Genomic DNA, 11,549 nt, shown 5'->3' with positions numbered 1-11,549 from the left:
TATCTCTGCTGTACCTAAGGGGTTATTCCAAGTTGATCACTCGCTGGCTAGTTTTAGCAGCCGTGCAAACGCTATGCCGCCGCCCACTGGGGAGTGTATTTTAGCTTAGCAGAAGTGCGAACGCTTGTGCAGCCGAGCTCTGCAAAAACAATTTGTGCAGTTTCAGAGTAGTTCTGAACCTACTCAGCGCTTGCAATCACTTCAGCCTATTCGTGTCCGGATTTGATGTCATACACCCGCCCAGCTACGCCTGCGTTTTTTCAGACACGCCTGCGTTTTTACAAACCCTGCCTGAAAACGGTCAGTTGACACCCAGAAACGCCCCTTCCTGTCAATCTTCTTGCATCCGCCAGTGCGACTGAAAACTTCGCTAGAACCTGTGCACAACCACAACGGCCTTTGTACCCGTATGTCATGCGTGTGCATTGCAAGGCATACGCATGCGCAGAAATGCCATTTTTTTAGCTAGATCTCTGCGCTGTGCACAACGGCAGCTAGCGATCAACTCGGAATGACCCCCTTAACCAACAACTTATGCTAGGCAATTTGTTCTGTTTGGAAAATAGATCCAATGGCACTGATTAAGAATTGTGCAAACTTGTGTATCTTCCAGTTACGCAGCGATGCAATGTAACAATATATTGCATTGCTAATATACACACTAATACAATATAAGACACAATGTATAATTAAATGTTTCATGTAACAATACCGCTTCATCCGTGCAATCGTCCAATTATATCGTTCAGAACATCCAATTATTATTATTATTACTATAATGAACCTTTATTTATATGGTATCACAAGGGTTCCACGGCACCTAACAAAGTATATAAACAATTGAAAAAAAGAAGAAAACAATTACTTACAGAACAAGACAATGCAAGATGAGTACATGGTTTAGAACTGTCTACATCAGTGGACATAACACTCAAATAGTCAGCAGGGCGGCGGAAACCAAGGCTTAGGTGCCATTGTAGGGAGTATGGAGTATGTGATAGTATAAGTAATGGAAGGAAAGCACATGAGGGAAGAGGGCCCAGCTTGTGAGAGCTTGTAGTCTAAAGGGGAGGGGCAGACAGCCAGGGGTGACACAGATGGGGTAGACAGTGAGCGTGTAACAAAGGATTAGGATGAGAGATGGCTGAGTTTGATGTAGAAGAGGGCCTTGAGAGCCTATTTGATGCAGTGATTGATGGGTGAAGATGACAGATTGGGTGTACTCACTATACGATAATCATGCAGATTGGTCAAAAGTACCAATATTGCACGTTATATCATACTGTGTGTAATCAGCATAACAGTGTGTGCGTTGTAAAATACTACATCTGTGCCTAAACAAGAAGGAAGCTAAGTATGTGTATTTCAAGCAGATATTTGCCCAGCGTGTCTCTATGCACTATACTGAAGATTGCGCCTAACATAAGGTGTGTGTTGATCAGTGCCGTAACTAGGCATTTTAGCGCTGTGTGCAAGAACTGACATTGGCGCCCCCCCCCCCGTACAAGATAGGCGCAGTGCGCGCCGTAGGCGCACAAAAAATATATAGGGGCGTGGCTTCACGGGAAGGGGCGTGGCAACAAAATAATAGCAATTCACACTACGGTGCACAGTAGTCTCCATTATTCAAATTACGCTGCACAGTAGCGCCACTACACCAGGTAGAGCCCCTTTTATACATTACAATAGACAGCGTCCCCCTTTTTACACATTGCGGCAGCCAGTCCCCCTTTTTACACATTGCGGCAGCCAGTCCCCCTTTTTACACATTGCGGCAGCCAGGACCCCTTTTTACACATTACGGCAGCCAGTCCCCCTTTTTACACATTGCGGCAGCCAGTCCCACTTTTTACACATTGCGGCAGCCAGGACCCCTTTTTACACATTGCGGCAGACAGGACCACTTTTTACACATTGCGGCAGCCAGACCCCTTTTTACACATTGCGGCAGCCAGGCCCCCTTTTTACACATTGCGGCAGCCAGGACCACTTTTTACACATTGCGGCAGCCAGGACCACTTTTTACACATTGTGGCAGCCAGGACCACTTTTTACACATTGCGGCAGCCAGACCCCTTTTTACACATTGCGGCAGCCAGACCCCTTTTTACACATTGCGGCAGCCAGGACCACTTTTTACACATTGCGGCAGCCAGGACCACTTTTTACACATTGCGGCAGCCAGGACCACTTTTTACACATTGCGGCAGCCAGGACCACTTTTTACACATTGCGGCAGCCAGGACCCCTTTTTACACATTACGGCAGCCAGTCCCCCTTTTTACACATTGCGGCAGCCAGACCCCTTTTTACACATTGCGGCAGCCAGGCCCCCTTTTTACACATTGCCAGGACCACTTTTTACACATTGCGGCAGCCGGGACCACTTTTTACACATTGCGGCAGCCGGGACCACTTTTTACACATTGCGGCAGCCGGGACCACTTTTTACACATTGCGGCAGCCGGGACCACTTTTTACACATTGCGGCAGACGGGACCCCTTTTTACACATTGCGGCAGACGAGACCCCTTTTTACACATTGCGGCAGACGGGACCCCTTTTTACACATTGCGGCAGATGGGACCCCTTTTTACACATTGCAGCAGATGGGACCCCTTTTTACACATTGCAGCAGATGGGACCCCTTTTTACACATTGCAGGAGAGAGAGAGAGAGAGAGAGAGAGAGAGAGGGAGAGAGAGAGGGAGGGAGGGACATACTTACCTTCTCCCCGCTGACAGGCTCCTCGTGCAGCTCCCTCTCGGTGCAGTGTGAAGTCAGTTGAGAAGGAGGAGGAGGGAGGGGGGAGCAGAGAGCCGCAGCAGCGCTATTTGATTGGTAGTAAGCACTGCTGCAGCATCCCCCTCTCCTTCTGTATTGGCTGCCTGGCGCTGCTGTGGATGCTGGGATGCATCCACAGCAGCGCCAGGCAGCCAATACAGAAGGAGAGGGGGATGCTGCAGCAGCGCTTACTACCAATCAAATAGCGCTGCTGCGGCTCTCTGCTCCCCCTCCCTCCTCCTCCGCTGCCCGGCGCTCCTGTCTTCTCTCCTCCAGCGCGGCGCACGGCGCAGTCACAGAGGCGGCATGTAATGAGTCAATTTGACTCATTACATGCCGCTGGCCGTGCGCCCCCAGGGCAACTGCGCTGTGTGCCAAGCCCCCTTGGCACACACGTAGTTACGGCCCTGGTGTTGATATACAGAAGTGGAGGTATAAGTGTATAGATGCTCATTTGTGTGTAGACACATTGGTCACATCTACAGCAAACTTTAGATGAACCCTTTGTGTCTATTACATTAAATTATTAGAAAATAAGAAATATTGTAAAAGGTGGACATACTGTATGCTTTAGTATATGTGGATACATACATTACACAGGCATTGAAGGACAGGGGAAAAAGATGCCCAGAGAGAGAAAAGCTGCAAGATGGAGAAAAGCTCACAACTAAACTGACGCAACTCTTCAGTCTGTGGCAGCATTACCACCACTGCTGGGTACACAGGGCATCCCCGGACAACGCTCCCGCTGCCCTCGCTCCCATTTTCAGTGTGCCTGGTGCCAGGTGAATGTGTGCTACTTGATGGGCAGAGCATTTCCCATGACAAAGAGTTTCTTCTTAGATTTGATGGACAGAAGCTGTAAAGATTACAGGAAATGGTGGCCCAGGCAAGTTATTATTATGTACTTGACTGTAGACTGGGAGATGTACTAAGCAGTGAAAAGAGTGGAGCAGTGAGCCAGTGGAGAAGTTGCCCATGGCAACCAATCAGCTGCTCTGTATAAATTTATAGTATGAAAATTATAAATGGTACTTCAATGCAGTGGCGCACCCAGGGGGGGTTTCCGAGCACCCAGAAACCCCCCTCCACTAAAAAAAAAAATATATATATATTTTTTTTTTTTTTTTTTTAGCTGCATGAGTATTATTAATGGCTGTCTAGCGTCCTCTGCGGCCTGCTGTCTTCCTGGTGGCACTTGTAAGAGCAATAAAAGTTTATTTTAATTATAGTACATATATATATTTCCGTCATGTGCTTATCCATTCTTACTTTAATAATCTTCAACTGCATCAACTCCAGCAGTCTTCTGCCACCTGATACTTATTCCAGTGTCATCTGCTGATGTAACTATGTGTATTTACCCTGTACTTGTCCTATACTGTCATCAACTGTAAGTTGCTGTTTCCTGTTTGATTATTCATGTACTCTGTAATTGGGCGCTGCGGAACCCTTGTGGCGCCATATAAATAAAGGATAATAATAATAATAATATATCCATGTGCATACATATATACACATGTATATACATACATACATACATACATACATATAAACACACACACACACACACACACACACACACACACACACACACGATAGATATATATATATATATATATACGTGTGTGTGTGTACACACACACACATATATATATATATATATATGCATGTTTAATATGCTATGTATATGTGTATATGTATGTGTCTGTATGTATGTATGTATATATATATATATATATATATATATATAATATGTGTGTAGATATGTGTGTGTGTATATATGTATATATATATATATACACACACACACTAGTTTTACGGACCCAGCATATGCTGGGTCACCTCAGTCCCCACCCCCGTGATTGGCTCCGCCCAGTTCTGGAAACCCCCCCATGCAAATCCTGCGTTTGCCACTGCTTCAATGCTCATTGGTTGGCATGGGCAACTTCTCCACTGGCTCACTTCTACACTTTTATTACTGCTTAGCGCATCTCCCCTTGTAAGAACCTTTAATGATTTACTTACTCTAGATATGTGTACTGTATTATGTTTCATTTAAATTGTGTAATGAGTGAACTGTATGGGGGTATAGTAATTGGTGCAGTGTCTAAGGCTTATTATAGTGTGTGAAGATATTTATCTAGGGTTCAGAGGCGGAACTACCACCAGTGCAACCAGTGCGTTGCACTGGGGCCCGCCACTGTCCAGGGGCCCAAAGCATGTAATGAGTCAAACTGACTCATTACATGCCGCTGTGTGCTGCGGGCAACCACTGCCCGCAGCACACAGCCGCCCGGACAGAGAGGAGAGGAGCGCAGCGGTACGGGGGAGAAGGAGGAGGAGGGAGGTGGAGGAGGGAGCCGCAGCAGCACTTTACTACTGGTTGAGGCGCTGCTGCTGCTGTCCCTCTGCTTCACTATAGGCTGTCTTCCGAGAACAGCCTATAGTGAAGCAGAGGGGCAGCAGCAGCAGCGCCTCCACCAATAACACAGCGCTGCTGCGGCTCCCTCCCCCACCTCCCTCCTCCTCCTTCTCTCCTGCCCGGGAATCGTGACCAGAAGCTGCACCGAGGAGCCTGAGCCAGCGGAGAGGGTAAGTATAATTCTTCTTTCTTTCTTTCTTTCTTTCTTTCTTTCTTTCTTTCTTTCTTTCTTTCTTTCTTTCTTTCTTTCTTTCTTTCTTTCCATGTACAAAAAGGGGGACTGCCTGCCACAATGTGTAAAAATGGGGGACTGCCTGCCGCAATGTGTAAAAAGGGGGAATCTGCTTGCCGCAATGTGTAAAAAGGGGGAATCTGCCTGACGCAATGTGTAACAAGGGGACGCTGTCTGCCGTTATGTGTAAAAAGGGCACGCTGTCTGCCGTAATGTGTAAAAAGTGGACGCTGTCTGCCGTTATGTGTAAAAAGGGCACGCTGTCTGCCGTTATGTGTAAAAAGTTTACGCTGTCTGCCGCTATGTGTAAAAAGTGTACGCTGTCTGCCGCTATGTGTAAAAAGGGCACGCTGTCTGCCGTTATGTGTAAAAAGTGTACGCTGTCTGCCGCTATGTTTAACAAGGGCACGCTGTCTGCCGTTATGTGTAAAAAGTGTACGCTGTCTGACGCTATGTGTAACAAGGGCACGCTGTCTGCCGTTATGTGTAAAAAGGGGATGCTGTCTGCCGTTATGTGTAAAAAGGGCACGCTGTCTGCCGCTATGTGTAAAAAGTGGGACGCTGTCTGCCGTAATGTGTAAAAAGGGGACACTGTCTGTTGTAATGTGTAAAAAGAGGAATCTGTCCGCCGTAAGGTGTAAATGGTCTCTACCTGGTGTAGTGGTGCTACTGTGCGGCGTAATTTGAATAATGGAGACTACTGTGCACCGTTTTATGAATCGGTATTATTTTGTGGCCACACCCCTTACCCACGAAGCCACGCCACTATGCATTTTTGCGCGCGCCTACGGCGCACACTGCCCCTGCTTTGCATGCAGGGGTGGGGCTCCGATGCCGTTTCTTGCACACAGTGCTAAAATGTCTAGTTACGGCACTGTTGCTAGGTATCCATTTCTCTGGCCCTGAGCAGGTCCCCCTCATCAGATCCTCTCCAGGGGTGAGGGGGTGGACTTGGATGGGATGGGGGGCCCAAAGCATTTTGTCGCACCGCTCGCTAGTTCCGCCACTGCTAGGGTTGCTCTTTGTGATAGCAGTTAGCGGCTGGTGCAGAGTTGCAGGTAAAATGGGTGTACTGCACATTGCTCATATGCAGACTTGTGGCTGTCTCTGCAAGGCAGCATGTACATCAGATTTACTGCTAGTTACCTACATAAGTGCACCCAGCTGACCTTTAGGAGAAAATAAATAGCGCATGTTCTACACAATATCCAGTCTCATGTACCAGTGCATTCTCCTTTCTTCTATTGTTTCTTTTCTTAAAGGAGATTAGTTTGTTTCCACTATACTGTAGGTGTTGCACATCAGACAGTTCCATTTTGGAGCTTTATGCCTGACTGTGAGCTGCCTGGGAGCAAGGCAGAAAAGAGCAAGTACAGTAAAGCGGGTACACGTAGCAATGTGTGCTTAAATTCTAAGCAATCTGACTAGATTTCTTAGAAATTAAGCATGTATCTCTCCGTGTGTATGCCCATAGCTATAGCGATGTGCAGTGCTATCACCGACTCTAAATTTTGCATGCATGCATGCCAAATCTAGTCAGGTCACTCATGCATGCCAAATTTAGTCAGGTCGCTCACTTCAGCGCTGTGTGAAGTGAGCGGCCCCTCCCCTCCGCTCAGCACACATCGTGAGCTGTGCAGAGCTGGGGAGAGATGTGTGCTGAGTGGTCTTTGCTAGATCGCTCAGCACACATCTCCCCCGTGTGTATGGGGCTTAACTCTGCTCTGTAGCAAAACCATGCTGCACTGCACGTAGGTAGGTTTAACATGTGCAGAGATTAAGGGTGGGTACATAACACACTAACACACTATACAATATATTGTCCGACCATCGTTTAGTGTGTACCCGCAAATCCACTCAATTCATTGTTTGATAAATTGGTTGTTTGTATCGTCCCACCTGATCAGAGCCGGCCCTAGCCAATTTGATGCCCTAGGCAAAATTTTGTCTGGTGCCCCCTAGCTCCGCCGCTAGTTCTGCATCTGTGCCTGCAACGCTCAGGTAGTGGGGCCCACCGGGGGGGTTACCCTGTGGGCCAGTTCAACTCTGCACAATGCCACACAGTAATGACCATAATACATATAATTCCACACAGTAATGCACCTTACACATATGCCCCACATTAGTAATGCCCATAATACAGATATACTGCCACAGATACTGCCACACTTGCTGGTTATACAAGAAGACCAGTATCAAACATGTAGAAACTGTCCATTCTCTTCACTATTCAGTGTGTTTGCTGGTGTCTGTTACTGCGTGCCCTTTACTTTATACTGTGGGAGTGATATGCTCTGCCCTCCAGTCTGATGTGTCCGAAAGTCATGCTGCACTGATGTTTCATATAGAAAAGCACAACGCAACTTACTGACCACGTTACAGTGCTAGATGGCAGGGGAATTTTACGGCATGGACTGACTAGGAAATAAAGTGTGGGGAGAACACTGCCCATGTTATGTCCCTGCAGACACCTGGGGTTTGCACAGGGATAAGGGACACACACAAGATGTCAGGGTCCCCCACCCCCATGTGCACAAGCAGTATAGGTGATGTCAGATTTCTGTGGCGCAGTCTTCCAAAATACACATGTGTTATAGAAGCCATCCAGTAATAACCTTATATAGTCAGTGAAAATGTCACAGGTCCAGGAATTGCATTTACTTGGCTTCTGCTGTCTGTCTGAGGTCTCACAAGTCAGGGGCATTCAAGCATGTCAGAGGAAGTTTAAGGCACAGTGTGCATTTTTTCTTTACAAATGTAAACAGCAGTGTATACAAGTACTGATTGAATACATTTGGAAAGTAACAGTTAGTTTGCGGACTGTCCCTTCCAGCATGAGATACTGCAGGGACATGCTTGGATGCCCCTAGACATGCTTGGATGCCCTAGGCAAATGCCTAGCCTGCCTATAGCTAAGGCCGGCTCTGCACCTGATGTTCTGCACATAAGATGGTGCAGTGCTGATACATTAACAGGGCCGCAACTAGGGGGGGGGAGGGGAGGGGGCTAGGGGGGCACGCGCCGGCGCGAGGCAGCAAGCGGGAACGACCAGTGCAGGACGGCGCAGGGTTGAAGAGGCGCCGTCCCGCTCCGCTGCGCCAGGACGCTTCCGTAGAGGCTACAGCTGCTTCCCGGAAACACAGCCGTCGCTTCTGCCAGCGCTGTGTGTGTGACTGTCACTGTGACAGCGCACTTCAGAAATGGAGAGGAGGGGCCAAATGACTGTCTTGCCCCGGGTGACAGAAACCCTAGTTTCGGCCCTGACATTAAGCATGTAATGACATATCACATTGTCATACAGCAGATCGAGTAGTGTGTACGGCGATGTGATACATTGCTACATCAAATTGCCGCATCACTTAGTCCCCAAATTGCTGAGGTGTGTACCTAGCTTTAGATTTGAGAGGGGCAAAGCTGCCCCTATATATGGGCACTGCCGCTGAGGAGGGGGTACTAATTACCCGGGCCTGATGGAGGTTTTCCCCCAGCCCCCCGTACTTGTCAGCATCAGCTTCTTCTGTGTGTTGGCTGGGCCGTGGTGGTACTTCTGCCTGTGCAGGCTGGGGGGGGGTAAGGGATCACACTGATTGCACCTCCCCTCTGGATTTACCTCTTGCAAAGCAGTGCTGAAAAAACTTTCCCCTGTTAATTTGCATAAGAGGGTGTGGCCACACCTCCCACTATTAGGCCACACCCCTGAAAGAGTACCTGGACCCGCTACAGCTCTCTACACCCCTGTTTGTGGGCTACATGCAAAAGCAGCCTGTGTTATTTACCTTCCATGTATTTGCAATGAATCAAGCACTATATATCTCTTTTTACATTTACCTTACTGAGAGTATCGCTTCGCTTCCCCCCCTAGCTCCACGTCAACCTCATAAGTGTAGATACATTTGGAATGCATTCCTGCATTTGTTTATACTCATTTTCTTAGCATGCGCACAAAAAAGTTATGCAAATGCTGCCATCTTGCTTCACAGTCCATAGCGGAAATCTAGGGGAACCTCAGCAACACAACCGCATAGTGTCATCAGTTTTTTTTTTACTGGAAATGGTGAACAATGTATCTTTCCTGCCTAAGCAGTCTCACATTTGGCCAAAATACCACCAGTACTTCTGTTCCTAAAATTATTTACAATTATTTAATGCATATTTATTTTAATCTATCATGTTTGTAAACAGCAGTGGCTCCTAACTTTTGTGGGTAGGGGGGCTGCTGCTACCCATGAAGAACAGGAGAGACTCGTCCCCCACCAGTCCCGGCACCTGCACAATGGAGCTGACTGGTGCCAGGACAGGCGTATGCGCTGAAGTGGCAGCTTTAGTGCGCATGTGCAAACCACCGTCTTCTATGGACCGCATCTGCTGCAGACCATAGAAGCTGGCTAGGGCTGACAATCAGCAGGGAGTGGCTTCCCACAGGATGCCAGTTCTCTGGTAATCACAGCCCGGTCTGGCAGTGCCGGATGGAGGAAACACCTCCCAATGGGACTGCCTGTCCTGCGGGTGACTGGCAGGTAGGACTTCCAATAGGAAGTCACTACCAGTCACAATGAAGCCACTGAGCCAGTGCAGTCACACAGACTGCAACTGGCTCAGCTGAGCTCGCTGAAGTGGCAGATTTTACTGGGGTGCTGCAGCCCTGCAGCCCAGGGGTTAAAGTGGCAGACGACGACAAGGTGGAACTGAGTGCTACCACCTGTAATGGTGGGGGGAAATAGTTCCACCACCTCCATTGCCCTGCACAGTAATTCCAACTGTAAATACTGCCCCATCACCCATCACTAGTGACTAAAACCTAGGTTATATTTATGGCAAGGGCTTAATGATTTGGAGGTTTCATCTGAAAGTAAGAAAAACTAGAAGCAAATTAAATATTTACTTTAAGTTTACTTTTGATACTGTTGTGTTTATTGGCAAACAGAGAGTAGAAAAATATTTCTATCAGTAAAGCTTATTGCCTCTTTACTGAAGTCACTCTGATATTTAGTTATATAGGGGTATATGCAATTGCGGTCGAATTCCCGAAAATGTTGAAAAACTGGACATTTTTGCAAAAAATAATAATTTGACAATGCAATTCAGTACTTTTCGACAAAAAAACGGACTTTCCAAATTCGACTTTTTGAAATTCGACAATTGTCAAATTCGACATTTCTGCAATGGTACAAATGCGGCAATTCGACAAAAGTATATTCAATTGAAGTTTGTAAATTCGACAACAGTGCTTTTAGACAGTAAATTCGTCATTTTCAATCCGCCACACTTTGCTGGCGGAATCTAATAAAAAATTTTAAAAACATGTTTTTTTGGTGTTTTTTTTATTGGTAATAGCATATCTATTTATATTAGAAGGGATTAGGTACTTGGTTTGTCTATTTTGGAGGCACAAGTATTATTTATATATTTTTAAAAATATTATTTTATTTTTATTTTTTAAATGGAATGTTAAAAATCAGAAAAAAAATTGCGTGGGGTTCCCCCTCCTAAGCATAACCAGCCTCGGGCTCTTCGAGCCGGTCCTGGTTCTAAAAATCCAGGGGAAAAACTGACAGGGGATCCCCCGTATTTTTAAAACCAGCACCGGGCTCTGCGCCTGGTGCTGGTGCAAAAAATACGGGGGACAAAAAGTGTAGGGGTCCCCCGTATTTTTTACACCAGCATCGGGCTCCACTAGCTGGACAGATAATGCCACAGCCGGGGGTCACTTTTATACAGCGCCCTGCGGCCGTGGCATTAAATACCCAACTAGTCACGCCTGGCCGGGGTACCCTGGGGGAGTGGGTACCCCTTCAATCAAGGGGTCCCCCCCAGCCACCCAAGGGCCAGGGGTGAAGCCCGAGGCTGTCCCCCCCCCATCCAAGGGCTGCGGATGGGGGGCTGATAGCCTTGAGAAAATTAAAAGAATATTGTTTTTTCCAGTAGTACTACAAGTCCCAGCAAGCCTCCCCCACAAGCTGGTACTTAGAGAACCACAAGTACCAGCATGCGGGAGAAAAACGGGCCCGCTGGTACCTGTAGTTCTACTGGGAAAAAAATACCCAAATAAAAACAGGACACGCACACCGTGAGAGTAAAACTTTATTTCACACATGTCGACACACATAC

At 47.2% G+C, this 11,549-nt stretch overlaps 1 protein-coding gene across 5 annotated transcripts in view; it reads left to right on the top strand.

Annotated features, from left to right (window-relative positions):
* The window catches only part of FILIP1 (filamin A interacting protein 1), a 393,141-nt gene that overhangs the window by 187,292 nt on the left and 194,300 nt on the right, over positions 1 to 11,549 (top strand). The gene's annotated exons all lie outside the window — the stretch shown is intronic.

Source organism: Pseudophryne corroboree, chromosome 4, assembly GCF_028390025.1.
Source record: "Pseudophryne corroboree isolate aPseCor3 chromosome 4, aPseCor3.hap2, whole genome shotgun sequence".
Classification (NCBI taxonomy): domain Eukaryota; kingdom Metazoa; phylum Chordata; class Amphibia; order Anura; family Myobatrachidae; genus Pseudophryne; species Pseudophryne corroboree.
This window is presented reverse-complemented; position numbering and strand designations above follow the sequence as displayed.